This window comes from Garra rufa, chromosome 1 (assembly GCF_049309525.1).
Source record: "Garra rufa chromosome 1, GarRuf1.0, whole genome shotgun sequence".
Classification (NCBI taxonomy): Eukaryota; Metazoa; Chordata; class Actinopteri; order Cypriniformes; family Cyprinidae; genus Garra; species Garra rufa.
The window spans coordinates 85,350,703-85,365,705 of NC_133361.1; the positions used below are offsets into that span (position 1 = coordinate 85,350,703).

General features: G+C 51.5%; 12 non-coding genes across 12 annotated transcripts; all 12 read left to right on the forward strand.

Moving 5' to 3' along the window:
* The first annotated feature begins 309 nt into the window (after positions 1 to 309).
* Positions 310 to 391, forward strand: trnal-uag (transfer RNA leucine (anticodon UAG)). The gene has a single exon. It is a non-coding gene; the product is annotated as a tRNA-Leu (tRNA).
* A 1,103-nt stretch (positions 392 to 1,494) lies between these two features.
* On the forward strand, positions 1,495 to 1,576 carry trnal-aag (transfer RNA leucine (anticodon AAG)). Its single transcript has one exon. It is a non-coding gene; the product is annotated as a tRNA-Leu (tRNA).
* A 1,018-nt stretch (positions 1,577 to 2,594) lies between these two features.
* trnal-uag (transfer RNA leucine (anticodon UAG)) lies at positions 2,595 to 2,676 on the forward strand. Its single transcript has one exon. It is a non-coding gene; the product is annotated as a tRNA-Leu (tRNA).
* Positions 2,677 to 4,205: 1,529 nt separating this feature from the next.
* On the forward strand, positions 4,206 to 4,287 carry trnal-uag (transfer RNA leucine (anticodon UAG)). Its single transcript has one exon. It is a non-coding gene; the product is annotated as a tRNA-Leu (tRNA).
* Positions 4,288 to 5,390: 1,103 nt separating this feature from the next.
* Positions 5,391 to 5,472, forward strand: trnal-aag (transfer RNA leucine (anticodon AAG)). The gene has a single exon. It is a non-coding gene; the product is annotated as a tRNA-Leu (tRNA).
* A 1,017-nt stretch (positions 5,473 to 6,489) lies between these two features.
* Positions 6,490 to 6,571, forward strand: trnal-uag (transfer RNA leucine (anticodon UAG)). Its single transcript has one exon. It is a non-coding gene; the product is annotated as a tRNA-Leu (tRNA).
* Positions 6,572 to 7,674: 1,103 nt separating this feature from the next.
* trnal-aag (transfer RNA leucine (anticodon AAG)) lies at positions 7,675 to 7,756 on the forward strand. The gene has a single exon. It is a non-coding gene; the product is annotated as a tRNA-Leu (tRNA).
* A 1,018-nt stretch (positions 7,757 to 8,774) lies between these two features.
* On the forward strand, positions 8,775 to 8,856 carry trnal-uag (transfer RNA leucine (anticodon UAG)). The gene has a single exon. It is a non-coding gene; the product is annotated as a tRNA-Leu (tRNA).
* A 1,529-nt stretch (positions 8,857 to 10,385) lies between these two features.
* Positions 10,386 to 10,467, forward strand: trnal-uag (transfer RNA leucine (anticodon UAG)). The gene has a single exon. It is a non-coding gene; the product is annotated as a tRNA-Leu (tRNA).
* Positions 10,468 to 11,570: 1,103 nt separating this feature from the next.
* trnal-aag (transfer RNA leucine (anticodon AAG)) lies at positions 11,571 to 11,652 on the forward strand. Its single transcript has one exon. It is a non-coding gene; the product is annotated as a tRNA-Leu (tRNA).
* A 1,018-nt stretch (positions 11,653 to 12,670) lies between these two features.
* Positions 12,671 to 12,752, forward strand: trnal-uag (transfer RNA leucine (anticodon UAG)). Its single transcript has one exon. It is a non-coding gene; the product is annotated as a tRNA-Leu (tRNA).
* Positions 12,753 to 14,281: 1,529 nt separating this feature from the next.
* Positions 14,282 to 14,363, forward strand: trnal-uag (transfer RNA leucine (anticodon UAG)). The gene has a single exon. It is a non-coding gene; the product is annotated as a tRNA-Leu (tRNA).
* The last annotated feature ends 640 nt before the right edge of the window (positions 14,364 to 15,003 follow it).

Here is a 15,003-nt window from a genome sequence, read left to right on the forward strand (position 1 = left end):
ACGGGCGAATGAACACAAAGTGGTCAGGCGTGTAAATAGAAGCGGCAGGCGAGAATTTAGACGCGTATTCGCGTTTGGTGTGAACGTAGCATAAGGCGTTGGATTAAGGCTCCAGTCTCTTCGGGGGTGTGGGTTTGAATCCCACTGCTGCCAAGACAGAGTTTTGGAAGGCTATTGTGCGTACGCAAAAAAAATGTTCTTTGCCCGCATTCCAGAGGCTTTGCATAGAAGGTCCCGCGGCCGACGTTCTCTCTATATTTGGGGTGGGGGAAGAGGGCAGAAAATGGCCCACGAAAGTGAGAATCCCAGGGTAGCGTGGCCGAGTGGTCTAAGGCGCTGGATTTAGGCTCCAGTCTCTTCGGGGGCGTGGGTTCGAATCCCATCGCTGCCAGCAGCCATTTTAACCAAGGCAGGGAGGCCCTCTAACCCGTTTGGCAGCGGGATTATTTCACGCAAACAGGATTAGACTGCAGCAGTTCTGCAGAGTAAGTATTAGGGAGGCCGTACCACCTGTCCAAGAGACCCTTGGAGCGCAACCCGACGAGGTAGCATGGCCGCACGGTCTAATGCTACGCTCACACCAAACGGGAATATGCGTCTGGTCCGAGTGATTTCAATGTTAAGTCAATGGTAAGACGTGTTTACACGCGCCTGGAGTTCTTGCGGCGCGAATGAGGCGTTTAGCGCGGCGCGGTAGACGCGAATTCGCCTCATCCGCGCGTCTAGTTCTCGCGAATGGCGCGAATTGAGCGTCTGGCGCGTTAGGTGCGTTAAGCGCGAATTGTGCTTTTTTGTGAATCACGCGTCTGACAAGCATTCGCGTCTGCTGCCCGAGGTGAAAAATCTGAACTTCTGCGTCAATTCGCGCCGCGTTAACCAATCAGGAGCCTGCTTGATGCTGACCTCCACTCCACAGGAAGGGGGCCACCAGGAGTAGGACTGCATACCCCTGTATAAAGGATGCCTTTACGGCTTCGAATTACAAGGCATCAGCTTGCGGCGAAGCGCGACAAGAAAAAAAAAGGGCCCACGAAGGCGGCTGTGGCAGGGTAGCGGGGCTGAGTGGTTTAAGCCGCTGGATTAAGGCTCCAGTCTCTTCGGGGGCGTGGGTTTGAATCCCACTACTGCCAAGACAGAGTTTTGGAAGGCTATTGTGCCTATACACAAAAAACCATTCTTTGCCCGCACTCCAGAGGCTTTGCAAAGAAGGTCTGGCGGCCGACGTTTTCTCTATCTTTGGGGTGGGGGAAGAGGGCAGAAAAGGGCCCACGAAAGTGAGCATTCCAGGGTAGCGTGGCCGAGAGGTCTAAGGCATTTGATTTAAGGCTCCAGTCTAAATCCCATTGCTGCCAGCAGGCATTTTAACCAAGGCAGGGAGGCCCTCTAACCCGCTTGGGAGCGGGCTTGTTTTACGCAAACAGGATTAGACTGCAGAGTCATTATTTGGGAGGCCGTTTGACCTGTCGTAAAGACCCGTGGAACACACCATGACAAGGTAGCGTGGCCGAGCGGTCTAAGGCGCTGGATTAAGGCTCCAGTCTCTTCGGGGGCGTGGGTTCGAATCCCACCGCTGCCAGGGAAGTCTTTTGGAAAGTTCCTAAGGCTGCGAAGCGACTGGAGAAGTGACGCTGCATGTTCATCCAAACTTAGCCGCTTTCGCATTCTTTGCAATTTAGCAAAGTCAGTGCTTAAAGCTTGTCCCAGCCTCTGCTCCATTCCAACAGAGGCACACCAATAATTTACAATCATAGGAGAGGTGCAATAAATTATATTAATGAAAAACAATGAGTAGTCTACAAGAATGGAGACAGCCAGTTTTACTCATGAAAAGTTTTGGGTGAAATAACAGTTACCTGATCATTTTGATTTTAAATGCATCACAGCTGGCTATCGTTTCCACATAAGCCCCAAAGGCCTTGATTAGCGGATTCAGGTGTGCTTGATCAGAGATGGACCTCCACTCCACAGGAAGGGGGCCACCAGGAGTAGGACTGCATACCCTGTATTAAGGATGCCTTTACGGCGGCGAATTACAATGCATCAGCTTGTGGCGAAGCGCAACCCAAATACAGCGACGATGATCCCTACACCGCTGTTCTGCTCTCCAGAGCCAATACAGAGCAGTGACACTCTCGATAAATGACCGATCAACAACAGACGTCTTGTAAAAAAGATGGCTGCCAATGGGGTTCGAAACTTTTTGAAACTTTCGCCTCTCTGACGCACCTGACGCGCGTAAATTTCGCTTCAAACTTTTGTTTTCATGCGCGTCCATTTCGCTCTTGACGGGCGAATGAACACAAAGTGGTCAGGCGTATAAATAGAAGCGGCAGGCGAGAATTTAGACGCGTATTCTCGTTTGGTGTGAACGTAGCATAAGGCGTTGGATTAAGGCTCCAGTCTCTTCGGGGGTGTGGGTTTGAATCCCACTGCTGCCAAGACAGAGTTTTGGAAGGCTATTGTGCGTACGCAAAAAAAATGTTCTTTGCCCGCATTCCAGAGGCTTTGCATAGAAGGTCCGGCGGCCGACGTTCTCTCTATATTTGGGGTGGGGGAAGAGGGCAGAAAATGGCCCACGAAAGTGAGAATCCCAGGGTAGCGTGGCCGAGTGGTCTAAGGCGCTGGATTTAGGCTCCAGTCTCTTCGGGGGCGTGGGTTCGAATCCCATCGCTGCCAGCAGCCATTTTAACCAAGGCAGGGAGGCCCTCTAACCCGTTTGGCAGCGGGATTATTTCACGCAAACAGGATTAGACTGCAGCAGTTCTGCAGAGTAAGTATTAGGGAGGCCGTACCACCTGTCCAAGAGACCCTTGGAGCGCAACCCAACGAGGCAGCATGGCCGCACAGTCTAATGCTACGCTCACACCAAACGGGAATATGCGTCTGGTCCGAGTGATTTCAATGTTTAGTCAATGGTAAGACGTGTTTACACGCGCCTGGAGTTCTTGCGGCGCGAATGAGGCGTTTAGCGCGGCGCGGTAGACGCGAATTCGCCTCATCCGCGCGTCTAGTTCTCGCGAATGGCGCGAATTGAGCGTCTGGCGCGTTAGGTGCGTTAAGCGCGAATTGTGCTTTTTTGTGAATCACGCGTCTGACAAGAATTCGCGTCTGCTGCCCGAGGTGAAAAATCTGAACTTCTGCGTCAATTCGCGCCGCGCTAACCAATCAGGAGCCTGCTTGATGCTGACCTCCACTCCACAGGAAGGGGGCCACCAGGAGTAGGACTGCATACCCCTGTATAAAGGATGCCTTTACGGCTTCGAATTACAAGGCATCAGCTTGCGGCGAAAAAAAAGCTTGTCCCAGCTTGTCCCAGCCTCTGCTCCATTCCAACAGAGGCACACCAATAATTTACAATCATAGGAGAGGTGCAATAAATTATATTAATGAAAAACAATGAGTAGTCTACAAGAATGGAGACAGCCAGTTTTACTCATGAAAAGTTTTGGGTGAAATAACAGCTGCCTGATCATTTTGATTTTAAATGCATCACAGCTGGCTATCGTTTCCACATAAGCCCCAAAGGCCTTGATTAGCGGATTCAGGTGTGCTTGATCAGAGATGGACCTCCACTCCACAGGAAGGGGGACACCAGGAGTAGGACTGCATACCCTGTATTAAGGATGCCTTTACGGCGGCGAATTACAAGGCATCAGCTTGTGGCGAAGCGCAACCCAAATACAGCGACGATGATCCCTACACCGCTGTTCTGCTCTCCAGAGCCAATACAGAGCAGTGACACTCTCGATAAATGACCGATCAACAACAGACGTCTTGTAAAAAGATGGCTGCCAATGGGGTTCGACACTTTTTGAAACTTTCGCCTCTCTGACGCAACTGACGCGCGTAAATTTCACTTCAAACTTTTGTTTTCATGCGCGTCCATTTCGCTCTTGACGGGCGAATGAACACAAAGTGGTCAGGCGTGTAAATAGAAGCGGCAGGCGAGAATTTAGACGCGTATTCGCGTTTGGTGTGAACGTAGCATAAGGCGTTGGATTAAGGCTCCAGTCTCTTCGGGGGTGTGGGTTTGAATCCCACTGCTGCCAAGACAGAGTTTTGGAAGGCTATTGTGCGTACGCAAAAAAAATGTTCTTTGCCCGCATTCCAGAGGCTTTGCATAGAAGGTCCCGCGGCCGACGTTCTCTCTATATTTGGGGTGGGGGAAGAGGGCAGAAAATGGCCCACGAAAGTGAGAATCCCAGGGTAGCGTGGCCGAGTGGTCTAAGGCGCTGGATTTAGGCTCCAGTCTCTTCGGGGGCGTGGGTTCGAATCCCATCGCTGCCAGCAGCCATTTTAACCAAGGCAGGGAGGCCCTCTAACCCGTTTGGCAGCGGGATTATTTCACGCAAACAGGATTAGACTGCAGCAGTTCTGCAGAGTAAGTATTAGGGAGGCCGTACCACCTGTCCAAGAGACCCTTGGAGCGCAACCCGACGAGGTAGCATGGCCGCACGGTCTAATGCTACGCTCACACCAAACGGGAATATGCGTCTGGTCCGAGTGATTTCAATGTTAAGTCAATGGTAAGACGTGTTTACACGCGCCTGGAGTTCTTGCGGCGCGAATGAGGCGTTTAGCGCGGCGCGGTAGACGCGAATTCGCCTCATCCGCGCGTCTAGTTCTCGCGAATGGCGCGAATTGAGCGTCTGGCGCGTTAGGTGCGTTAAGCGCGAATTGTGCTTTTTTGTGAATCACGCGTCTGACAAGCATTCGCGTCTGCTGCCCGAGGTGAAAAATCTGAACTTCTGCGTCAATTCGCGCCGCGTTAACCAATCAGGAGCCTGCTTGATGCTGACCTCCACTCCACAGGAAGGGGGCCACCAGGAGTAGGACTGCATACCCCTGTATAAAGGATGCCTTTACGGCTTCGAATTACAAGGCATCAGCTTGCGGCGAAGCGCGACAAGAAAAAAAAAGGGCCCACGAAGGCGGCTGTGGCAGGGTAGCGGGGCTGAGTGGTTTAAGCCGCTGGATTAAGGCTCCAGTCTCTTCGGGGGCGTGGGTTTGAATCCCACTACTGCCAAGACAGAGTTTTGGAAGGCTATTGTGCCTATACACAAAAAAACATTCTTTGCCCGCACTCCAGAGGCTTTGCAAAGAAGGTCTGGCGGCCGACGTTTTCTCTATCTTTGGGGTGGGGGAAGAGGGCAGAAAAGGGCCCACGAAAGTGAGCATTCCAGGGTAGCGTGGCCGAGAGGTCTAAGGCATTTGATTTAAGGCTCCAGTCTAAATCCCATTGCTGCCAGCAGGCATTTTAACCAAGGCAGGGAGGCCCTCTAACCCGCTTGGGAGCGGGCTTGTTTTACGCAAACAGGATTAGACTGCAGAGTCATTATTTGGGAGGCCGTTTGACCTGTCGTAAAGACCCGTGGAACACACCATGACAAGGTAGCGTGGCCGAGCGGTCTAAGGCGCTGGATTAAGGCTCCAGTCTCTTCGGGGGCGTGGGTTCGAATCCCACCGCTGCCAGGGAAGTCTTTTGGAAAGTTCCTAAGGCTGCGAAGCGACTGGAGAAGTGACGCTGCATGTTCATCCAAACTTAGCCGCTTTCGCATTCTTTGCAATTTAGCAAAGTCAGTGCTTAAAGCTTGTCCCAGCCTCTGCTCCATTCCAACAGAGGCACACCAATAATTTACAATCATAGGAGAGGTGCAATAAATTATATTAATGAAAAACAATGAGTAGTCTACAAGAATGGAGACAGCCAGTTTTACTCATGAAAAGTTTTGGGTGAAATAACAGCTGCCTGATCATTTTGATTTTAAATGCATCACAGCTGGCTATCGTTTCCACATAAGCCCCAAAGGCCTTGATTAGCGGATTCAGGTGTGCTTGATCAGAGATGGACCTCCACTCCACAGGAAGGGGGCCACCAGGAGTAGGACTGCATACCCTGTATTAAGGATGCCTTTACGGCGGCGAATTACAAGGCATCAGCTTGTGGCGAAGCGCAACCCAAATACAGCGACGATGATCCCTACACCGCTGTTCTGCTCTCCAGAGCCAATACAGAGCAGTGACACTCTCGATAAATGACCGATCAACAACAGACGTCTTGTAAAAAGATGGCTGCCAATGGGGTTCGAAACTTTTTGAAACTTTCGCCTCTCTGACGCACCTGACGCGCGTAAATTTCACTTCAAACTTTTGTTTTCATGCGAGTCCATTTCGCTCTTGACGGGCGAATGAACACAAAGTGGTCAGGCGTGTAAATAGAAGCGGCAGGCCAGAATTTAGACGCGTATTCGCGTTTGGTGTGAACGTAGCATAAGGCGTTGGATTAAGGCTCCAGTCTCTTCGGGGGTGTGGGTTTGAATCCCACTGCTGCCAAGACAGAGTTTTGGAAGGCTATTGTGCGTACGCAAAAAAAATGTTCTTTGCCCGCATTCCAGAGGCTTTGCATAGAAGGTCCGGCGGCCGACGTTCTCTCTATATTTGGGGTGGGGGAAGAGGGCAGAAAATGGCCCACGAAAGTGAGAATCCCAGGGTAGCGTGGCCGAGTGGTCTAAGGCGCTGGATTTAGGCTCCAGTCTTTTCGGGGGCGTGGGTTCGAATCCCATCGCTTCCAGCAGCCATTTTAACCAAGGCAGGGAGGCCCTCTAACCCGTTTGGCAGCGGGATTATTTCACGCAAACAGGATTAGACTGCAGCAGTTCTGCAGAGAAAGTATTAGGGAGGCCGTACCACCTGTCCAAGAGACCCTTGGAGCGCAACCCGACGAGGTAGCATGGCCGCACGGTCTAATGCTACGCTCACACCAAACGGGAATATGCGTCTGGTCCGAGTGATTTCAATGTTAAGTCAATGGTAAGACGTGTTTACACGCGCCTGGAGTTCTTGCGGCGCGAATGAGGCGTTTAGCGCGGCGCGGTAGACGCGAATTTGCCTCATCCGCGCGTCTAGTTCTCGCGAATGGCGCGAATTGAGCGTCTGGCGCGTTAGGTGCGTTAAGCGCGAATTGTGCTTTTTTGTGAATCACGCGTCTGACAAGAATTCGCGTCTGCTGCCCGAGGTGAAAAATCGGAACTTCTGCGTCAATTCGCGCCGCGTTAACCAATCAGGAGCCTGCTTGATGCTGACCTCCACTCCACAGGAAGGGGGCCACCAGGAGTAGGACTGCATACCCCTGTATAAAGGATGCCTTTACGGCTTCGAATTACAAGGCATCAGCTTGCGGCGAAGCGCGACAAGAAAAAAAAAGGGCCCACGAAGGCGGCTGTGGCAGGGTAGCGTGGCCGAGTGGTCTAAGCTGCTGGATTAAGGCTCCAGTCTCTTCGGGGGCGTGGGTTTGAATCCCACTACTGCCAAGACAGAGTTTTGGTGCCTATACACAAAAAAACATTCTTTGCCCGCACTCCAGAGGCTTTGCAAAGAAGGTCCGGCGGCCGACGTTTTCTCTATCTTTGGGGTGGGGGAAGAGGGCAGAAAAGGGCCCACGAAAGTGAGCATTCCAGGGTAGCGTGGCCGAGAGGTCTAAGGCATTTGATTTAGGCTCCAGTCTAAATCCCATTGCTGCCAGCAGGCATTTTAACCAAGGCAGGGAGGCCCTCTAACCCGCTTGGGAGCGGGCTTGTTTTACGCAAACAGGATTAGACTGCAGCCGTTCCGCAGAGTCAGTATTTGGGAGGCCGTTTGACCTGTCGTAAAGACCCGTGGAACACACCATGACAAGGTAGCGTGGCCGAGCGGTCTAAGGCGCCGGATTAAGGCTCCAGTCTCTTCGGGGGCGTGGGTTCGAATCACACCGCTGCCAGGGAAGTCTTTTGGAAAGTTCCTGAGGCTGCGAAGCGACTGGAGAAGTGACGCTGCATGCTCATCCAAACTTAGCCGCTTTCGCATTCTTTGCCATTTAGCAAAGTCAGTGCTTAAAGCTTGTCCCAGCCTCTGCTCCATTCCAACAGAGGCACACCAATAATTTACAATCATAGGAGAGGTGCAATAAATTATATTAATGAAAAACAATGAGTAGTCTACAAGAATGGAGACAGCCAGTTTTACTCATGGAAAGTTTTGGGTGAAATAACAGCTGCCTGATCATTTTGATTTTAAATGCATCACAGCTGGCTATCGTTTCCACATAAGCCCCAAAGGCCTTGATTAGCGGATTCAGGTGTGCTTGATCAGAGATGGACCTCCACTCCACAGGAAGGGGGCCACCTGGAGTAGGACTGCATACCCTGTATTAAGGATGCCTTTACGGCGGCGAATTAAAAGGCATCAGCTTGTGGCGAAGCGCAACCCAAATACAGCGACGATGATCCCTACACCGCTGTTCTGCTCTCCAGAGCCAATACAGAGCAGTGACACTCTCGATAAATGACCGATCAACAACAGACGTCTTGTAAAAAGATGGCTGACAATGGGGTTCGAAACTTTTTGAAACTTTTGCCTCTCTGACGCACCTGACGCGCGTAAATTTCGCTTCAAACTTTTGTTTTTATGCGCGTCCATTTCGCTCTTGACGGGCGAATGAACACAAAGTGGTCACGCGTATAAATAGAAGCGGCAGGCGAGAATTTAGACGCGTATTCGCGTTTGGTGTGAACGTAGCATAAGGCGTTGGATTAAGGCTCCAGTCTCTTCGGGGGTGTGGGTTTGAATCCCACTGCTGCCAAGACAGAGTTTTGGAAGGCTATTGAGCGTACGCAAAAAAAAATGTTCTTTGCCCGCATTCCAGAGGCTTTGCATAGAAGGTCCGGCGGCCGACGTTCTCTCTATATTTGGGGTGGGGGAAGAGGGCAGAAAATGGCCCACGAAAGTGCAAATCCCAGGGTAGCGTGGCCGAGTGGTCTAAGGCGCTGGATTTAGGCTCCAGTCTCTTCGGGGCCGTGGGTTCGAATCCCATCGCTGCCAGCAGCAATTTTAACCAAAGCAGGGAGGCCCTCTAACCCGCTTGGCAGCGGGATTATTTCACGCAAACAGGATTAGACTGCAGCAGTTCTGCCATGTAAGTATTAGGGAGGCCGTTCCACCTGTCGAAGAGACCCTTGGAGCGCAACCCGACGAGGCAGCATGGCCGCACGGTCTAATGCTACGCTCACACCAAACGGGAATATGCGTCTGGTCCGAGTGATTTCAATGTTAAGTCAATGGTAAGACGTGTTTACACGCGCCTGGAGTTCTTGCGGCGCGAATGAGGCGTTTAGCGCGGCGCGGTAGACGCGAATTCGCCTCATCCGCGCGTCTAGTTCTCGTGAATGGCGCGAATTGAGCGTCTGGCGCGTTAGGTGCGTTAAGCGCGAATTGTGCTTTTTTGTGAATCACGCGTCTGACAAGCATTCGCGTCTGCTGCCCGAGGTGATAAATCTGAACTTCTGCGTCAATTCGCGCCGCGTTAACCAATCAGGAGCCTGCTTGATGCTGACCTCCACTCCACAGGAAGGGGGCCACCAGGAGTAGGACTGCATACCCCTGTATAAAGGATGCCTTTACGGCTTCGAATTACAAGGCATCAGCTTGCGGCGAAAAAAAAGCTTGTCCCAGCTTGTCCCAGCCTCTGCTCCATTCCAACAGAGGCACACCAATAATTTACAATCATAGGAGAGGTGCAATAAATTATATTAATGAAAAACAATGAGTAGTCTACAAGAATGGAGACAGCCAGTTTTACTCATGAAAAGTTTTGGGTGAAATAACAGCTGCCTGATCATTTTGATTTTAAATGCATCACAGCTGGCTATCGTTTCCACATAAGCCCCAAAGGCCTTGATTAGCGGATTCAGGTGTGCTTGATCAGAGATGGACCTCCACTCCACAGGAAGGGGGACACCAGGAGTAGGACTGCATACCCTGTATTAAGGATGCCTTTACGGCGGCGAATTACAAGGCATCAGCTTGTGGCGAAGCGCAACCCAAATACAGCGACGATGATCCCTACACCGCTGTTCTGCTCTCCAGAGCCAATACAGAGCAGTGACACTCTCGATAAATGACCGATCAACAACAGACGTCTTGTAAAAAGATGGCTGCCAATGGGGTTCGAAACTTTTTGAAACTTTCGCCTCTCTGACGCAACTGACGCGCGTAAATTTCACTTCAAACTTTTGTTTTCATGCGCGTCCATTTCGCTCTTGACGGGCGAATGAACACAAAGTGGTCAGGCGTGTAAATAGAAGCGGCAGGCGAGAATTTAGACGCGTATTCGCGTTTGGTGTGAACGTAGCATAAGGCGTTGGATTAAGGCTCCAGTCTCTTCGGGGGTGTGGGTTTGAATCCCACTGCTGCCAAGACAGAGTTTTGGAAGGCTATTGTGCGTACGCAAAAAAAATGTTCTTTGCCCGCATTCCAGAGGCTTTGCATAGAAGGTCCCGCGGCCGACGTTCTCTCTATATTTGGGGTGGGGGAAGAGGGCAGAAAATGGCCCACGAAAGTGAGAATCCCAGGGTAGTGTGGCCGAGTGGTCTAAGGCGCTGGATTTAGGCTCCAGTCTCTTCGGGGGCGTGGGTTCGAATCCCATCGCTGCCAGCAGCCATTTTAACCAAGGCAGGGAGGCCCTCTAACCCGTTTGGCAGCGGGATTATTTCACGCAAACAGGATTAGACTGCAGCAGTTCTGCAGAGTAAGTATTAGGGAGGCCGTACCACCTGTCCAAGAGACCCTTGGAGCGCAACCCGACGAGGTAGCATGGCCGCACGGTCTAATGCTACGCTCACACCAAACGGGAATATGCGTCTGGTCCGAGTGATTTCAATGTTAAGTCAATGGTAAGACGTGTTTACACGCGCCTGGAGTTCTTGCGGCGCGAATGAGGCGTTTAGCGCGGCGCGGTAGACGCGAATTCGCCTCATCCGCGCGTCTAGTTCTCGCGAATGGCGCGAATTGAGCGTCTGGCGCGTTAGGTGCGTTAAGCGCGAATTGTGCTTTTTTGTGAATCACGCGTCTGACAAGCATTCGCGTCTGCTGCCCGAGGTGAAAAATCTGAACTTCTGCGTCAATTCGCGCCGCGTTAACCAATCAGGAGCCTGCTTGATGCTGACCTCCACTCCACAGGAAGGGGGCCACCAGGAGTAGGACTGCATACCCCTGTATAAAGGATGCCTTTACGGCTTCGAATTACAAGGCATCAGCTTGCGGCGAAGCGCGACAAGAAAAAAAAAGGGCCCACGAAGGCGGCTGTGGCAGGGTAGCGGGGCTGAGTGGTTTAAGCCGCTGGATTAAGGCTCCAGTCTCTTCGGGGGCGTGGGTTTGAATCCCACTACTGCCAAGACAGAGTTTTGGAAGGCTATTGTGCCTATACACAAAAAACCATTCTTTGCCCGCACTCCAGAGGCTTTGCAAAGAAGGTCTGGCGGCCGACGTTTTCTCTATCTTTGGGGTGGGGGAAGAGGGCAGAAAAGGGCCCACGAAAGTGAGCATTCCAGGGTAGCGTGGCCGAGAGGTCTAAGGCATTTGATTTAAGGCTCCAGTCTAAATCCCATTGCTGCCAGCAGGCATTTTAACCAAGGCAGGGAGGCCCTCTAACCCGCTTGGGAGCGGGCTTGTTTTACGCAAACAGGATTAGACTGCAGAGTCATTATTTGGGAGGCCGTTTGACCTGTCGTAAAGACCCGTGGAACACACCATGACAAGGTAGCGTGGCCGAGCGGTCTAAGGCGCTGGATTAAGGCTCCAGTCTCTTCGGGGGCGTGGGTTCGAATCCCACCGCTGCCAGGGAAGTCTTTTGGAAAGTTCCTAAGGCTGCGAAGCGACTGGAGAAGTGACGCTGCATGTTCATCCAAACTTAGCCGCTTTCGCATTCTTTGCAATTTAGCAAAGTCAGTGCTTAAAGCTTGTCCCAGCCTCTGCTCCATTCCAACAGAGGCACACCAATAATTTACAATCATAGGAGAGGTGCAATAAATTATATTAATGAAAAACAATGAGTAGTCTACAAGAATGGAGACAGCCAGTTTTACTCATGAAAAGTTTTGGGTGAAATAACAGTTACCTGATCATTTTGATTTTAAATGCATCACAGCTGGCTATCGTTTCCACATAAGCCCCAAAGGCCTTGATTAGCGGATTCAGGTGTGCTTGATCAGAGATGGACCTCCACTCCACAGGAAGGGGGCCACCAGGAGTAGGACTGCATACCCTGTATTAAGGATGCCTTTACGGCGGCGAATTACAATGCATCAGCTTGTGGCGAAGCGCAACCCAAATACAGCGACGATGATCCCTACACCGCTGTTCTGCTCTCCAGAGCCAATACAGAGCAGTGACACTCTCGATAAATGACCGATCAACAACAGACGTCTTGTAAAAAAGATGGCTGCCAATGGGGTTCGAAACTTTTTGAAACTTTCGCCTCTCTGACGCACCTGACGCGCGTAAATTTCGCTTCAAACTTTTGTTTTCATGCGCGTCCATTTCGCTCTTGACGGGCGAATGAACACAAAGTGGTCAGGCGTATAAATAGAAGCGGCAGGCGAGAATTTAGACGCGTATTCTCGTTTGGTGTGAACGTAGCATAAGGCGTTGGATTAAGGCTCCAGTCTCTTCGGGGGTGTGGGTTTGAATCCCACTGCTGCCAAGACAGAGTTTTGGAAGGCTATTGTGCGTACGCAAAAAAAATGTTCTTTGCCCGCATTCCAGAGGCTTTGCATAGAAGGTCCGGCGGCCGACGTTCTCTCTATATTTGGGGTGGGGGAAGAGGGCAGAAAATGGCCCACGAAAGTGAGAATCCCAGGGTAGCGTGGCCGAGTGGTCTAAGGCGCTGGATTTAGGCTCCAGTCTCTTCGGGGGCGTGGGTTCGAATCCTATCGCTGCCAGCAGCCATTTTAACCAAGGCAGGGAGGCCCTCTAACCCGTTTGGCAGCGGGATTATTTCACGCAAACAGGATTAGACTGCAGCAGTTCTGCAGAGTAAGTATTAGGGAGGCCGTACCACCTGTCCAAGAGACCCTTGGAGCGCAACCCAACGAGGCAGCATGGCCGCACAGTCTAATGCTACGCTCACACCAAACGGGAATATGCGTCTGGTCCGAGTGATTTCAATGTTTAGTCAATGGTAAGACGTGTTTACACGCGCCTGGAGTTCTTGCGGCGCGAATGAGGCGTTTAGCGCGGCGCGGTAGACGCGAATTCGCCTCATCCGCGCGTCTAGTTCTCGCGAATGGCGCGAATTGAGCGTCTGGCGCGTTAGGTGCGTTAAGCGCGAATTGTGCTTTTTTGTGAATCACGCGTCTGACAAGAATTCGCGTCTGCTGCCCGAGGTGAAAAATCTGAACTTCTGCGTCAATTCGCGCCGCGCTAACCAATCAGGAGCCTGCTTGATGCTGACCTCCACTCCACAGGAAGGGGGCCACCAGGAGTAGGACTGCATACCCCTGTATAAAGGATGCCTTTACGGCTTCGAATTACAAGGCATCAGCTTGCGGCGAAAAAAAAGCTTGTCCCAGCTTGTCCCAGCCTCTGCTCCATTCCAACAGAGGCACACCAATAATTTACAATCATAGGAGAGGTGCAATAAATTATATTAATGAAAAACAATGAGTAGTCTACAAGAATGGAGACAGCCAGTTTTACTCATGAAAAGTTTTGGGTGAAATAACAGCTGCCTGATCATTTTGATTTTAAATGCATCACAGCTGGCTATCGTTTCCACATAAGCCCCAAAGGCCTTGATTAGCGGATTCAGGTGTGCTTGATCAGAGATGGACCTCCACTCCACAGGAAGGGGGACACCAGGAGTAGGACTGCATACCCTGTATTAAGGATGCCTTTACGGCGGCGAATTACAAGGCATCAGCTTGTGGCGAAGCGCAACCCAAATACAGCGACGATGATCCCTACACCGCTGTTCTGCTCTCCAGAGCCAATACAGAGCAGTGACACTCTCGATAAATGACCGATCAACAACAGACGTCTTGTAAAAAGATGGCTGCCAATGGGGTTCGACACTTTTTGAAACTTTCGCCTCTCTGACGCAACTGACGCGCGTAAATTTCACTTCAAACTTTTGTTTTCATGCGCGTCCATTTCGCTCTTGACGGGCGAATGAACACAAAGTGGTCAGGCGTGTAAATAGAAGCGGCAGGCGAGAATTTAGACGCGTATTCGCGTTTGGTGTGAACGTAGCATAAGGCGTTGGATTAAGGCTCCAGTCTCTTCGGGGGTGTGGGTTTGAATCCCACTGCTGCCAAGACAGAGTTTTGGAAGGCTATTGTGCGTACGCAAAAAAAATGTTCTTTGCCCGCATTCCAGAGGCTTTGCATAGAAGGTCCCGCGGCCGACGTTCTCTCTATATTTGGGGTGGGGGAAGAGGGCAGAAAATGGCCCACGAAAGTGAGAATCCCAGGGTAGCGTGGCCGAGTGGTCTAAGGCGCTGGATTTAGGCTCCAGTCTCTTCGGGGGCGTGGGTTCGAATCCCATCGCTGCCAGCAGCCATTTTAACCAAGGCAGGGAGGCCCTCTAACCCGTTTGGCAGCGGGATTATTTCACGCAAACAGGATTAGACTGCAGCAGTTCTGCAGAGTAAGTATTAGGGAGGCCGTACCACCTGTCCAAGAGACCCTTGGAGCGCAACCCGACGAGGTAGCATGGCCGCACGGTCTAATGCTACGCTCACACCAAACGGGAATATGCGTCTGGTCCGAGTGATTTCAATGTTAAGTCAATGGTAAGACGTGTTTACACGCGCCTGGAGTTCTTGCGGCGCGAATGAGGCGTTTAGCGCGGCGCGGTAGACGCGAATTCGCCTCATCCGCGCGTCTAGTTCTCGCGAATGGCGCGAATTGAGCGTCTGGCGCGTTAGGTGCGTTAAGCGCGAATTGTGCTTTTTTGTGAATCACGCGTCTGACAAGCATTCGCGTCTGCTGCCCGAGGTGAAAAATCTGAACTTCTGCGTCAATTCGCGCCGCGTTAACCAATCAGGAGCCTGCTTGATGCTGACCTCCACTCCACAGGAAGGGGGCCACCAGGAGTAGGACTGCATACCCCTGTATAAAGGATGCCTTTACGGCTTCGAATTACAAGGCATCAGCTTGCGGCGAAGCGCGACAAGAAAAAAAAAGGGCCCAC